Source organism: Pinus tabuliformis, chromosome 4_2, assembly GCF_031772625.1.
Source record: "Pinus tabuliformis cultivar Carrire ecotype Pingquan chromosome 4_2, CPIR1, whole genome shotgun sequence".
NCBI lineage: Eukaryota > Viridiplantae > Streptophyta > Pinopsida > Pinales > Pinaceae > Pinus > Pinus tabuliformis.
The window spans coordinates 52,811,789-52,827,439 of NC_142304.1; the positions used below are offsets into that span (position 1 = coordinate 52,811,789).

Here is a 15,651-nt window from a genome sequence, read left to right on the forward strand (position 1 = left end):
AAATTATGCCCCCGTGGTATGACAAGGCAAATAAAAGAAATATAAATGTTATGAAGTGTTATTTGTAATGTCCCTTTTTGAGTGATCACTCCCGGGGATCGATTTAGTAGCTTATTTGATTCTCGTAGGCTATAGTAAGTAAAAAGGTGATCAACTGATTTAATTATTTGATGTTACTTGGGAGAAATAATTAAATTAAATTGATGTTATTAAGTGATTATGGGAAAAATACTAAAAACTGTATAAAATCACTTTATATTATTGAGCGAGAAAATGGTAAAAATGGGAGATCAATGGTATTTTGATGGACCGTGGTATTGACCCATGGCATTTTGATGACCCATGGTATTCTAATGATAAAAGTTGTAAAATGAAAATTAGAACTCACTTTTGGGTATGCATTGGTTATTATTTTAAATTGACTTTAGTGGGTTATTGAAGCTTTGAGTAAAGGGTGTGAAACCCTCAAGAGAATCAGTTTTGGTGGTGAGACTAATCCACCCTAGTTGGTTAAGATTAGTTCTGGTGGTGAAACTATCCACCCTAGCTGGTCAATAAGGAGGGATCATCTAGATTCCTCACAGGTTCTCAATTCGAGAAATTTATTTGTAGGTGATCATGGGTGCTGAAGGAGACACACTTCATCATTGTAGCAACACTTGAATTTTGTGGTGGTAGCAAGGTTAAATTGGGTTTGTTTTGGAGGAAGGTATAATTTCATTGAGTAGGCCTAGCTTACTAGAGGCAACTGAAGTAACCGTGTGATGGCTGAGTTGCACTCATCCTTGCAACCAAACTATGCAAAATATTATAGCAGTTTCCAAGTTCCATTAATGCATTATACATAAAATCTCATAATTTAGTTGAATAAATATTTGGTTGGGTTAATTGGTGTTCAGTTGGAAAATTATGTTCTATGTGGAAATCTCTTGATTTATTGCATTAAATTTCTCCTTATTTTCATGCCAAATAGGAAACTATTGCTTGCAAAGTGTTTGTAATAATTCCTTAAAGAAAAAAATTAAAGATCTTAGCAAATGTGTGCATTAATTCTCTACTAGAATTGGCCCATTCTATAAAGGGGCCAATACAATGGTATCAGAGTTGGTTTTCCTACCATCTTATTGGATCGTTGACCCTTGTGCAAAGTTCATGATAAAAATTCAATTACATGTCAATTTTGTGGGTTGAGAAATGGTTGAGAATTATGGAGGGAAGGCGACTACCCACTTTCCTTCCAAGGGTAAGTGCGTGTCTTCATAAGAATGACTCACCAAGTGTATATGTAATCCTCACCAACATTAATGAGTACTGCTCTCTTCCTACAAAAATTCAAGATGTCCTCACATTCAAACAATTTTTGGGTGAATAGAAGAAGAAGAAGATATTATAGAATTTCCCAATCCATGTAAGAATGATCAACCTGCATAAAGGACAATGTATCCAACACTTGGATTGAAAAAATCGGAACCATTCCAGAAGAGTGTATTTATAAGTCTGATGAAAAGGGGAAGTATTTGGAAAATGAAGTTATTGTACGAACATAACTAGATGAGCATCTTAATCATTTGGTAGAGAATGGTAACCTCCAAAAAGGACAAATGGTTGAAAATCTCCCAAATCACCTAGAAATGTGTTGGATGAATGTACCATGGATCTTGAACTCTTTAAATAAGGATTTGAAGAGAATTCTTGTACTTTTGACCGGGAGTCCATTGTCTTGTCACAACTATCAAAGAGTACTAGACGAGGTGTTTTGATTGTGGTGGAATTTTGTAGTCTCCAAAGTTAAATCTTTCCAATCTTGAAGCTCATATTAAAGACAAAAAATGATATATTTATGTTTCGTGACAACATTATTGTTTTACATAATGTATGCATTAATGCTATGTTAGAAATGCATAATTGGAAATGACATGTTAGCTCATATAACTCTAGTTCTAGTGAGGAAATAACAACAACCTTTAATATAGCCTTTTTAGCACTAAAAAGGACTTTTTCTTTGCAATCCACAAAGAAAGTGAATTTGATAGCTTAATGCATGAAGTCAACTGAAGACTTACTGTTGATTATCAGAGATGTTTTGAATATAGCAAATGAGATATTCCAGCAAGGAGAATCAAGGGAGGTAGAAAGCTTAAGGATTTGTGGGGAGCCAAAGAGAAAATTATTGGATGCTGAAGTTGTTGCAACCGATATTACAAGAAAGAGTGATGTTGACAAGGGAAAATTTTATGAGCCGGAAAGCCACATTGAATCTTTGGAACTGAGTGTAGATCAGCCCAAAACACATGAGGCGTCTTCTAATGTGATGTAAGAAGAGATCACATCACGACATGATGCATTGTCAACCAAAAACCAAGCATTGTAAAACCTTTATAGGGAATTGGAGGAAATGGAAAATGATATATACCAAAAATAGACAAAATTGAAGAGTTTGGAATCTTATCATGAGAATGTTGTGGCTGAATTCTCAAACACAATAAGGAGATATTAGGAATTGCGTCAACTATCATAAGGGCTCATTGCAGAAATAGAAAGTTTGAATTTACAATTGAAAAGTCAGGAGGATGAGATCTCATGCTTAAGGGAAGATGCCCCAAAGTCTATGTTTGATGCTCCAACCCTACTAGAGAACACTGATAAGAAAAACCATAAGATATTGGACCTGTAGATGGGATTGGAGAGCATTATTACTGAGTTAGGAGGAAATCATATGCTTCTTGAAGTAAATGAAAGTGAAAAAAAACATGCAACCCTGGTTTCTCCATGTACTTGCAGTGGTGTTGCTCTTTTGCTTAGTTCTATGAAGGTTGAGGGTCTTCCTATTGTCCTATACATTGTACGTAAATCCTTGGAAAATACTGCAACCACTATTGGTAACCAACTAGAAGAAAAATTATCAAATGGACATGGGTGGATGCAAATTGATCAAGCATTTGAGTACCTACAAAATTGCAATGATGCAACTGTTATTTGGTATTGGGTTAAAATTAGTCATGGTGGAAATTCAGGTTCTAATATGTGTGAAATTTATTTAAGGGAAGCTTTTGATTGTCAACATATTAGTGAGTGGACTATGCAGGTTGAGTAAAAATTCCATATAAAGAAAAGACCAAACATCAAAACATGCCCAATTTATATTGATGTTGGCAAATCTCCACAATGCATTGACTCTAGAAGTATGAGAATAGCGAACACCACGAGGGTTAGGAGGAGAAGAGTACAACATGAGTTTGATGACTTACAGTCTTCAACATGAAGGGTTATTTTAGATGAATTTGATATTTTCATGCAAAAACATGGAAGTATTAAAGGTAACCTCATTGGACGTGTAGATGAAGAAAATTTGAAACAAAAATATCTGAAGCTAGCTATGAAATATCATCTCGATAAAAATCTAGAAGGAAGAGAAAAAAAATTATTGTAGTTCAAAAAGCCTATGAATGACTTCAAGCCACATCACAACTTGGGAGGCTATTACTTCTATTGAAAGGGCACTGTATATTATATAGGAGATATAGAGATGTGTTGTAACCTTTTAAACATGTTGGTTACCCTATGTTACTTAATGTAATAACTATGGACAAAGATGATAACAATTTCTCATTCGTTGAACGAGCTCCTCTTAATTTTAGCAACTTCAGAGCCTATATGGTTAACGTGTGTCTCTTCTACATTGAATGGCGAGGAGCATGGTGGTGTTCCTCTACGAACAATGTGATGTCCCTGACCACTTAGGAAGCACATGATGGAGTTCGCTAGCCTAACATGGTTCCTGTAGGCTAAAGTGGGGAAATATTTAATAAGGGGATTTAATTCCTCTAGGGAATCATTATAAAGGTCCAAGGGGTGAAAAAAGGATATTTCCTAGGTAAGTGAAAAGTCACTTTAACTTTATAAAGTGACTTTATAAAATTTAAAAGGGTAAAATGGTGGCAAAAATGGCCACAAGTTTCTAAAAGAGAAAAAGTGAGGAGACTCTCTCCATGATCCGGATTTAAACAGGAACGCAACAAATTACAGAGATAACCATATACACAAATATGCAGCGGAAATAATACTTCATTTCATTAATGGAAAATACTGAAATATGCTTACAACCAGAAATGGAAATAAACCAGCTAGGGCGATGGTATCTTATCTCTGAGAAGAGATGTGATGGCTACTGCCTCTGAACTGTCTTACAATGAGGCTCGAAGGCCTATTTATTGTTGAGAAACAATGGAAAACCCTTAACATTCCAAAACCTAACCGTAGGAGATGAAACGCCAAACTGTGGGCCCCGTTTGGGGGTAAATTGGTACATCAACTTCCCGGGGTCGTAACTTTGGCATATGATCTCCGTTTGACGCGTACAGTAGCTCATTAGAAAGATCTATCCGAGCACTATCATTGTTGGAACGGGTAACATCGGTCCATTCCATGGACCCATGTTGCCCCTGGATTCCCCAAAAAACGTCGTTTAGGGCCTCAAAACGGCTCCGGAAGTTCAGGACCCGAAAAACTGCTAAAAATAGTAAGTTGTGCTACAATTAAGGAAACTGAAAATGCTGAGAAAGACAATGGTGGGGGTCCAGGTGGACTTGGCAGGTGGCCACCAATATCCACCTGAATCATTCCTCCCCCCTTAGGAAGCAATGGTCCCCATTGCGTTGAGCTCCTCCATGAGATGAGGAAATTTCTGCTGAACTTGTTCCCTGGTGAGCCACTTGCCCTGCTGAAGGATTTGGCCTGCTTTGACAACTCGATACAGTTGGATATTCTGTTGGCGAGTGTTCTTGATCTGTGTGTCCATGATCCGATCAGTTGCAGCTTGTTCCATGCAATCTGGATTTAATTCTATGGGTTTGAGCTGTTCTGCAATGTCGGATGTGTCTAGTAATGTTGGAAAGTATGGCGGAAGGCGGTCCACATTGAACACTGGGTGCAGGCCAAGGAATGGGGGAATGCTGAGCTCAAATGCATTGTCTCCCATAGCCTTAGTAATGGTGTAGGGACCATATTGGAGTGGTCTCAATTTCCGATAGGCTCCAGTAAGGCGTTCCTTTTGCAAATGCAACCAGACTTTGTCGCCCACCTGAAACTTGTGTGGCACTCGGTGTTGATCATGTCGCTGCTTGTACTTGGCATTTGATTTCTCAAGAATGTCATGGACCTGCTGGCGAATATGTTGGATGCGCTCAATGAAGCTGGTGGCCTTATTTGTTTCGGACTGGACATGAGCGGAATTCATGTGAGTAGCTGCAAGGGGCATGGCCACATCAATGGGGCATAGTGGTTGGAATCCCAAACCCACCTGAAAAGGGCTATGGCCAGTGGAGCTGTGAAGAGCTCGGTTGTAGCTGTGTTGAACATAGGGGAGGCTCTCGTCCCATGTGCGTGGATGCTTTGAGTTATACATGCGCAGAATGTGCACAATCATCATGTTGACAACCTCTGTCTGGCCATCAGTTTGAGGATGGAAGGTTGTGGACTTCGTGAGTTTGGTGTCCAGCATTGACCAGAGACTGGACCAAAATGTGTTGAGAAACCGACTGTCCCGATCTGAGATGATAGACTGTGGGATCCCAAAGTGCACCCACACTCGTTCAAAGAAGAGTTTAGCAGTGGCTTCTGCTGTGATATTCTTCTTGCAGGCCATCATAATGGCCATCTTCGAGAACCTGTCGACGACCACAAAAACACAATCATTTCCATGCTTAGTGGAAGGAAGGCCTGACATGTAATCCATGGAGATGGATTCCCAAGGTCGACTAGGGGTAGGCAACGGGGTATAGAGGCCGTGCTTCTTAATGGTCGGTTTGGCAATGGCACAGGCAGTACATGATCGGATGTACTTCCCAACATCCTGTCGAAGATTCGGCCAATAGAAATAATTTTGCAGTACTGCCACAGTTTTCTCGACCCCGAAATGCCCAGCAGCCCGACTGTAGTGTGCTTCCCAAATCATCTTGGCACGCTCGCTTGAAGGAACACAAAGGTGACCGAGGTGGCATAATAGGGCGTCCTGGAGGTGAAAATCTGCAACCTGCCGACCCTCCAAGAGTGTCTGGTATGTGTGGCCGAATTCTGGGTCGCTTTTGTAGAGAAGTGGCCAATCAGCAGTCTCGTGCCCACAAGAGTTGAGCACGGTGGTTAGCGCCATGATCGGTGGCCGACTGAGGCAATCTGCAACATTATTGGTGCTGCCCTTTTTATACTTGATATTCAAGTGAAACTGTTGCAGGTATGTAGACCACTTCTGATGGCGATCATTCTGCAATTTCCCTTGGGTCTGTATGAACTGCAAAGGTCGGTGGTCTGTGTGGATGACCATTTCCTTCCCCAAAATGTAATGCTTCCATTGTCGGCAGGCCTGTACAATGGAATACATCTCTTTATCATAAGTGGGGTACTTCCGAACTGTGTCTGAAAGTGTTTCACTGTGATATGCCACTGGATGTCCATGTTGAGTAAGGACTGCCCCAATAGCATAGTCAGAGGCATCTGTCTCGACCTCAAATGGTTGTTGTAAATCTGGTAACGCGAGCACTGGTGCCGTGCAGAGGCGATCCTTCAATTCCCTGAATGCCTTCTGTTGAGATTCAGACCAAAAGAATTTTCCTTTCGCCCCGCCCTTGGTGACTTGACTCAAGGGCCAAGAAATATGAGAAAACCCCAACACAGACCTACGGTAGAAGTTGGCAAGACCTAGAAAGCTGCGGAGCTCTGTTAGAGTGGTTGGAGAGGGCCAATCCCGAATGACTTGGATCTTGGCTGGATCGACATGCACCCCCTGTTCATCAATGATGTATCTCAGATACTGAACCTGGGTCATGCCAAAAGTGCATTTCTCCAAATTGGCACATAGCTTGTGTTGCCGCAGTGTTTGGAGAACCTGTCGGATGTGGTGGAGGTGCTCTTCCCAACTCTGGCTGAAGATCAGAATGTCATCCAAGTATACTACTACAAAGGAGTTGGTGAATGGCCGCAAGATGTCATCCATTAGCCTAATAAAGGTTGCAGGAGCATTCGTCAATCCGAAAGGCATGACCAACCATTCGAAGAGGCCCTCCTTGGATTTGAAAGCAGTCTTCCACACATCGGAGGGTTCGATTGATACCTGGTGATATCCTGACTTCAGATCGATCTTGCTGAAATATTTCACCCCCTTTAGTTGGTCTAGGAGGTCCTCAATCCGCAGGATCGGGTACCTATTACGGACAGTGATCTTGTTCAGCGCCCAATAGTCAATACAGAGTCTCCACGTCCCATCCTTCTTCTGTACCAACACGATCGGGCTCCCACAGGGCGATGAACTCGGACGGATGTGACCTTTTTGCAGGAGCTCCTGAATCTGCCTCTTGATTTCATTGTTCTCCAGAACGGAGCGCCGATAAATTGGTCCATTGGGTAGCGGCGCACCTGGGGTCAGATCGATGGAGTGCTTGACTTGACAGTGCAGAGGAACCCCTGCCGGGGAGGTGAAGATGTCCTTGTACTCCTCCACAACCTTGTCCATCTGTAGTTGTCGTGCAGAGGGACCCCGTTTGGAGGCCACGCCCACTGTCTTCTTCTTTCCTTGAGGGCGTATCATCAGGAAAACAAATTTCCTGGTTTTGGAAATGATCTTACTGCATTGTTTTGCAGTAATCAAAGAGATGGCGGCAAGTGGTGCTACCTCTGGTATCCTGAACAACTTATTTCCCAATGTAATAATAACAGCACGGGGCCTTGATTCATACACAGCATGTCGCTTCCACAAGTATGGTTGTCCTAGTAATACATCACAAACTTCAAGGGGAGCAAGGTCACACAATACCTCATCCGTGAAGGGCTTGATGTTGTATGGAAGGCGACACTGCTGGCTCACGCGAAGATCTCGTCCTTGGTGAAGCCACCCAATGGTGTATGGTTGTGGATGTGCTGTGGTCAGTAAGCCCAACCGCTTCACGACCTCTGCCGAAATGAGGTTCTTTTGACTCCCGCTATCAACAATGAACTGTATCGGGGAGCCCTTTACCCACATCTGGGAGTGGAAGAGACGCTCCTCCTCCTCTGGATCTTCGGGTTCATTTTTCTGGATCTTTGCGGTAGCAACAGTGGCACTGGGATCCGCATCAATGATCTGCTTCCCTTTTTCATACCCCTTATCGGGTTCTGACTCAGAGTCGGAACATGCATCTGATTTTGAAACCTTTAGCTCAGCCACCAGTGACTGCTTGGCCCGACACTCATTTGTGTTGTGAGTGGAGCTCTTATGGAACTCGCACCATTTTCCAGTGTCCTTTCTCGGCTTCGCGGCGCTGTTCTTTGCTTGCGGATTCGGCTGGTTGTCTTGGGCTATCCCGCCTTGGCTTTGTCCTTTGTTCTATGGTTTAGGGGCACCTTTCCCCTGCTTTGGATTCGCAGATCCAAAGTCTCGCTTCTTTTGTTTAAACTTCTGCTCGACCTTGACGGCATATCGGTAGGCTACGCCGAGCGAGGGGATGTTTAGGAATTGTATTTCTTCCTGGATGTGCTTGTGCAGGCAGCCACGGTATTTGAGTATCAAATGTTGCTCCGAATCCTTGATACCCAACTTTGTGCGAAGGGTATGGAAAAGATTGGTGAACTCCGGCACGTCTTGGTCCCTTCCCTGCCGCAGCGTGGTCCACTTTATGTATTCATCCTCATAGCTTCCGACAGGGTAGTACTGCTCCTTGATGGCATCCCTGAACGAATCCCAGGTGGGTGCGACTGAAAATAGTGAGCCAGTACTTTCATCCTTCTGCTCGCAGTAGGTTTCCCACCAGTCCTTGACGTGGGGGGCTGCTTTGAGAAGAGCAAAAACAATCTTTTCCCGACTCGAAAATTCATGAACAGAAAAATAACCCTCTAGCAGATTTAACCATTTATCTACGGCATCTGCATCTATCTGACCCTCGAATATGGGGATTTCAAAATTAACTTGTACCTTAAAGGGTGTGGCATTTCCAGAGTAGCTGCTGGAAGCCGATGCGTTGCTTCTGGGTAGCTGCTGAAGGATCTGGACAAAGCTGTCCATCATCGCGTTCCGTTGTCGCTCGAGGGCTTCTTCAAGCAAGATTTTGATGGGATCTCCTGCCCCCTCGTCTTTCTTCTCGTCTGCCATGGGAGGCCGTCGGGATTTGCGAGGCTGGTCTTGCAAAGGTTCAACCAGTTCAAGCCCTAACTCCTTATATCCCGACCTTGTTGGGGACATGCAAAGAAAAACAGAGAAAAAGCAGACCGCTCTGATACCACTGATCCAGATTTAAACAGGAACGCAACAAATTACAGAGATAACCATATACACAAATATGCAGCAGAAATAATACTTCATTTCATTAATGGAAAATACTGAAATATGCTTACAACCAGAAATGGAAATAAACCAGCTAGGGCGATGATAGCTTATCTCTGAGAAGAGATGTGATGGCTACATGCCTCTGAACTGTCTTACAATGAGGCTCGAAGGCCTATTTATTGTTGAGAAACAATGGAAAACCCTTAACATTCCAAAACCTAACCCTAGGAGATGAAACGCCAAACTGTGGGCCCCGTTTGGGGGTAAATTGGTAAATCAACTTCCCGGGGTCGTAACTTTGGCATATGATCTCCGTTTGATGCGTACAATAGCTCATTAGAAAGATCTATCCGAGCACTATCATTGTTGGAACCATGATGCCCCTGGATTCCCCAAAAAACGTCGTTTAGGGCCTCAAAACGGCTCCGGAAGTTCAGGACCCGAAAAACTTCTAAAAATAGTAAGTTGTGCTACAATTAAGGAAACTGAAAATGCTGAGAAAGACAATGGTGGGGGTCCAGGTGGACTTGGCAGGTGGCCACCAATATCCACCTAGATCACTCCATTCATTCATTTGTGTTTTTTAGAAAAGAGCTCTTGGAGAGTTTTTTGAGAGGTGTTTAGGGTTTGGAAAACCCTAGACACCATAATTGGTTTGAGTGTTGAAACTATACACTCTAATTGGTTCAAGCAGTGAAATCACTCAGTTTCACCATTGGGATTCAAAGGAGAAGATGATTTGCATGAGATTTTGAGGTAAAGAAGTGTTATCAGTTGACTTTATTATCTTACTTGATATTTCTATCTCATTCTTTCATGTTGGAGACAAATCTACGGAAGGCCAAGTACCCAAGTCCAAATCTCAGTAAGTTCTGCTAAGGAAGGGGGATTCGAACCCGTGATTAGAAGGTTGTACATTAGGGGTTGTTGAGGTTGAAGTTCCACCGAAAAGAGAACGAGCTTCTTTCTATACAAAGGCTGAGTTAGTTCCTATCTCCCTAGCCGATTTTCATTGCAAAAAAGTGTTCAAACTCATTACCTTGCATGTGGGTCAAGCTATCTAGTTTGTGGGCTGAAATCTACTACATAAGAAGTCGAGTTTCCTGGTAAAGATTTTGTGCATATCAGTTTTCCATTAGGGTTGAGTTTGGGTTATGTTAGAGGAACCGTGAATAATCACAAAGCTAAGCTCACTAAGAGGTGTATATCTGTTGAAAGGAGGTCAAAACCTTGGTCATATGAATGTAATTGACAACTGTGTACAAAGAAAAAAAATTATGGGTTTGTAATTGTTATTCTGGAGCTCATATCCAACACCAAATCACTCACTATACCCAGGTCTACTTGTTAGCTTATTTATCAGGTTCCAATCTAAACTCTATGCTTTGTAACAATTGTTTACATGACTGTGTGCCATCATGTTCAGTATTGATATATTTCTAGGTTATTCTCAATAATAAATGGCGTCGAAACTCTTGTCATATAGTGTGTATTAGAGGTGGATTATTGTTGAGTGTTTTGTTAATGATGAATTGTTATATGGATATGTTCATTTAGTTATGTGTAATTCATTTGGAATTAACTTGCTAAAGAATACATCTACAACAAGTAGTGAACAAATCGTTCAAAGAAATGCCTCACTAAAAAAACTCATTTGAAAACTCAGAAATTTTAAAGAAAATTAGGAGAATTTCAAATTGGTATTTTACAGACAATTTTTATTTTTATTATTTTTAAACACCTTCCTTCCGCCTCCTGTTGTTGAGGAATGCAGGAGGTAATCTCATTACATAGTCAACATTACAAGAGGCTCCAAGGGAACAAACATGTTGTAACTCAGAATCGAAACTGAGTGAAGAGGATGACAACAATTTGTCCCCACCACTCGACCTACATGTGTTTGACTACTGACAACTCTTGTATCAATGCATGTGCATGGTACAACCAAGCATGCCTTCAAATTAACCACTTGTAATGATTGTCACAAATGTGATGCAAACCTCCACATGTGTTAGTCAATATCCAAGTACATGATCTGAGATGCTTCCTTTTGTTGGATTTGTTGAAGATGTTGTACATTGTACTGAATTGGAATTTGTCAGTGTTGTCGTTGATGTTGCCTTTGAGATTATGCACTTCTTACGATCACGTCAAAGATGCAGGATAGTTTATTGAAGGTTGTTGTTTTATGCCCTTTTCTACCATTACTTTTACCATATGACTCTATTGCTAAAGAAATGCAACTGTAAAAGCCCATTTATTTCATCGAGTGAGGAAAGAGGATGCACCTTACCTTGGGGGTTGTTCTACTCCTAATGCTAATAGATTGTTTTCACTGCAAGAGACAAATTTGACATGGACTAGCAAACCAGCGATGTGGCCAGCCTATTTGCAAAAACATCAAAACCAAGCAAGGGTATTATGTAGTGTTGTTGTGCCTTTTGGTATAGTCTCAACATTAGAGAAAATTAATTTCGAATAACTTTAGAATGGAAGTGGTATTTGTGGGGTTGCAGTTGTTGGTGTTGAGAGAGATCTAGTGAGTCTTATAGAGATTTTAATAGAGCCAGTTGTTGTAGTAGGCCTTATAGGATGGCTTTTGGAGATGAAGAATGCAGATGTATCAAGACTTTTGAGAGTTTCAGTTGGTCATGATTCTAGGATATCAACGGACTCTCTTAAGGTTGTTGTGGCTCGTGGCATTACCGGGGTTGGGTTAGATGTTATTATATATGGGTTGGAATCCACTCTAGCAATGTTTAACTACACTTACTGAGGATTAATATTTTCTTTTACTTGTTTATGTCTCCATTATGATCATAACTAGCCATCTTCCATACAACCACAATGGGTTTAAATTTTTTACAAGTTCTGACAAGCTTGGCAAAGATGATATTACAGACATTCTATTATGTGCAATGAAAATATACAATAATTTTTTTCTAAAGATATATTGAATGCATCTAAACACGCTGCTTCTAAGGTGTAAAAAAAGGTTGATTACATGAAGGTTTACACATGGGATCTAGTAAAGTTTGCTTGTAAAGCAACTGGAAATGTGGAGAGACCACTTGAAGGTTCTATATCATTGAAGATGCAGGAGATGGTGCAAGTGTATTCTTCCACGGAAGTGTTCTTGATCCATTAGGAGTTGTTACTCTAGGAAGCCAATTTTTAGAACCATATGGAAAGTTTCCTAATCATGGCCCAAACCCAAGGGATAAACTACCAACGACAGTGATCACTAAGGTTGCTCATGATCACAAGACTGATTTTAGGAATCATATTTGATATCAATGTTGATCGACTTGTTGCTATTGATTCATCTGGTCGTGGATTAATTGCAACCGTTTGATTTCCCTAATGTGTGACAACTAAGTTGAACTCATTTTTGCAGCAAAATCATGCAAAATATTCTAGACAGGTTCCATTAATGGCTTATGTATGAAATTTCATAATTTAGTTGAATAAAGATTTGGTTGGGATAAGTGGTGTTCGGTTGGAAAATTTCGTTCTATGTGTTAATCTCTTGATTTATTACATGAAGTTTCTCCTTGTTTTCATGCCAAATAGGAAACTATTGCTTGCAAAGTGTTTGTAATAGTTCCTAAAAGAAAAAAATTAAAGATCGTAGCAAATGTGTGCATTAATTCGTGATTAGAATTGTTCCATTATACAAAGGACATATTACATTATCAAATCCCATTTTGGTGTTTACCCCTTCTATGACTGACTTAAAAGTTATAACAACACATCGAAGTATCAAACCCATGCATGTCAAATAGGACAGTGAAAACCATAATGTACAATTCATAAGTGCAATGTCATATGAGCAACGAAGGAGGAGCTCTAATATACCATACTTGAGCTAGCATAATTATATATTTGAAGGTGAAAATGGGAGAATCATCTGAGTCTATAGAATATGAGCAAGAGAGCACATGCAATCAACAACACAACACTCTTGTGAGGGTGTCTCTAAAGTAGTTACTCCTTATGGGGTGGCAAGTTGAAATGGATTCTTGGTCTTGGACTAAGATCTAAAACTGATTTTGATTGGCTAAGAGTTCATCTTCCTCAAACTCCAGGAAACAAGTTAACAATCCAACTTAACCAAAAGGCATCTAGTAGGGAGCAAAAGTCTTCCCTCTTATTGACCACTGGTTGGTCATTTTAGGTGGCATGGTTTTCCTTGAAGAATGATGATGAGTTAGCTTGCATTAATGAATTTATGTTAGTGGCGTTCTGACAATCACTTGACAACTAATTTATGATATTATTTTCGAGCTCCACTAGCAACAACAATAATAATAATTTATTATTTACTCTTTACTTTTTTATTGTAATGTCCTCGACCACTTAGGAAGCATATGGAGTCTGCTAGCCTAACATGGTTCCCATAGGCTAAGGCAGGGAAAATTTAATAAGGGGACTTAATTTTCCTAAGGAAACATTATAAAAGTCTAAGGGGTGAAAATGGGCACTTCCTAGGCAAGTGAAAAGTCACTTTAATTTTAAAAAGTGAAAATAATATAAAGTGACTTTATAAAATATATAAGGGTAAAATGGCGACAAAAGTGGCCACAAGTTTATAAAAGATAAAAGTGAGGAGACTTTCTTCATTCTTTCACTTGCATTTCGACAAAATGACTTTTTAGAGAGTTTTGAAGAAGAAGCCTATGGTTTGGGAAACCCTAGCCGCCATTTCTGGTTTCGGTGTTGAAACTATACACCCTAACTGGTTCAAGGAGTGAAATCACACATATTTCACCATTAGAATTCAAGGGAGAAGATGATTTGCAGGAGACATTGAGGTAGAGAAGTGTTATTAGTTGATTTCATTATCTTACTTGATATTTTATGTCTCGTCTTTTAAGGTTGATGAGAAAACTATGAAGATCCAAGCTCCCAAGAACAAATATGGTCAAGTTTAACTCAGAAAAATAGATTCGAACTAGTGATTAAGAGGTTGTTTGAGGTCGAAGTTCCACCCATAAGAGGACAAGTTTCATTCTACACAAAGATCGAGTTAGTGACTCTTTCCATAGTCGAGTTCAAGCTATGAGGGGGTCGAGTTACTTGTTGTAGAAGGGTTGAATTTTCTCCTTCACATTGCTAGTTGTACACACTCCACATGTGGTCGAGTTCAAGAGTTCGTTTAGTTGGTTTGGGACACAGTTATGGAGGAGACAAGAACTAGTTTGCTTCACTCTTGTTGTTGGACAATTTATTCTATGTGGGGTTGAGTTTATCTGAGACAAGTGATGTGATTATCCCTTGTTGGAGTTGGGACTGAAGCTGCTGATATGTGTCAAGTGTATCACTGTTTTTTCTATGAGTACATGCTCGAGAAGGAGTTAAACATCTGGCTGTAGCTCATTCAAACTTGGTATGTCCTATGTTGAAATGAATATTGAGTTAAACCATCCTAGAATATATATATATATATATATATATATATATATATATAGCATTAGAATGGTTGTAGCATCTATAGTAACACTGTGTAAATTATGAAAATGTATTTCAGTGAAAATTTGGTGAGGTTTATGACTGTTATGCTAGTTACCAATGTTCTTTATGCTTGTTGGGTCTAATACCAATACCAATTTAATGTTTTGAAGAGTTCTACAAGTGTTTACTCCTGCACGGTATATGTTTACATGAGTCAAGAGCAAGAAATGCACTTACAACACTTGATCCACAAATTGTTTGTAAAAATTCTACAGTGAACAAACCATTTAAAAAACTCAAAAATTCCGATTTTTTTTCTAAGTTATCTGATTGGGTATCATGTAGTGGTATCAGAGCAATTTCTTGGATAGTTGTGAGGTCTAAGGGTAGTTTGTTACTGATGTCATTGATGAGCTTCATCATTGAGTAATTATATGGGCCTTAGTTGTCCTTAATTCACCTCTTATCTTAGTCAAACCAACTATTCTCACAACTTATTGCATACTTTTGATTATATTTTGTTTATGAAATGAGTTAGAGTTGGATATTTGGCTTCGTGGTTTAATGTGCATGTAATGCATGAATAAAGGATAAAAGAAAGAAATTATGGCAAAGTCCTTGGTAAAACTAGAATGGGAAAAGGGAGAGTAATTATAGGAGGTAAATCCTCCTCATTTACTACCCCTCCATTCGAATATTCCTCCATCATCGGAGTGCAAACAACCATCACTTTGAAGACTAGAAGACAGTCGAGCAAGTGAAAAGGACAGAAACCAGTTTTTCTTGAGTTAGAGGCCAAGCCTCCCTAATGGGAAGGAAGTCGTTAGAGACTTCAAATGTATAAATAGAGAGGCTTAGGACCTCCGTAGGATTCAGACTTCTATTGTAAAACTCTGTTTTATTTCTGA

General features: G+C 40.1%; 1 pseudogene; it reads left to right on the plus strand.

The window, feature by feature from the left end:
• Positions 1 to 2,041: 2,041 nt before the first annotated feature.
• On the plus strand, positions 2,042 to 12,667 carry LOC149168248 (uncharacterized; annotated as a pseudogene).
• Positions 12,668 to 15,651: the final 2,984 nt, after the last annotated feature.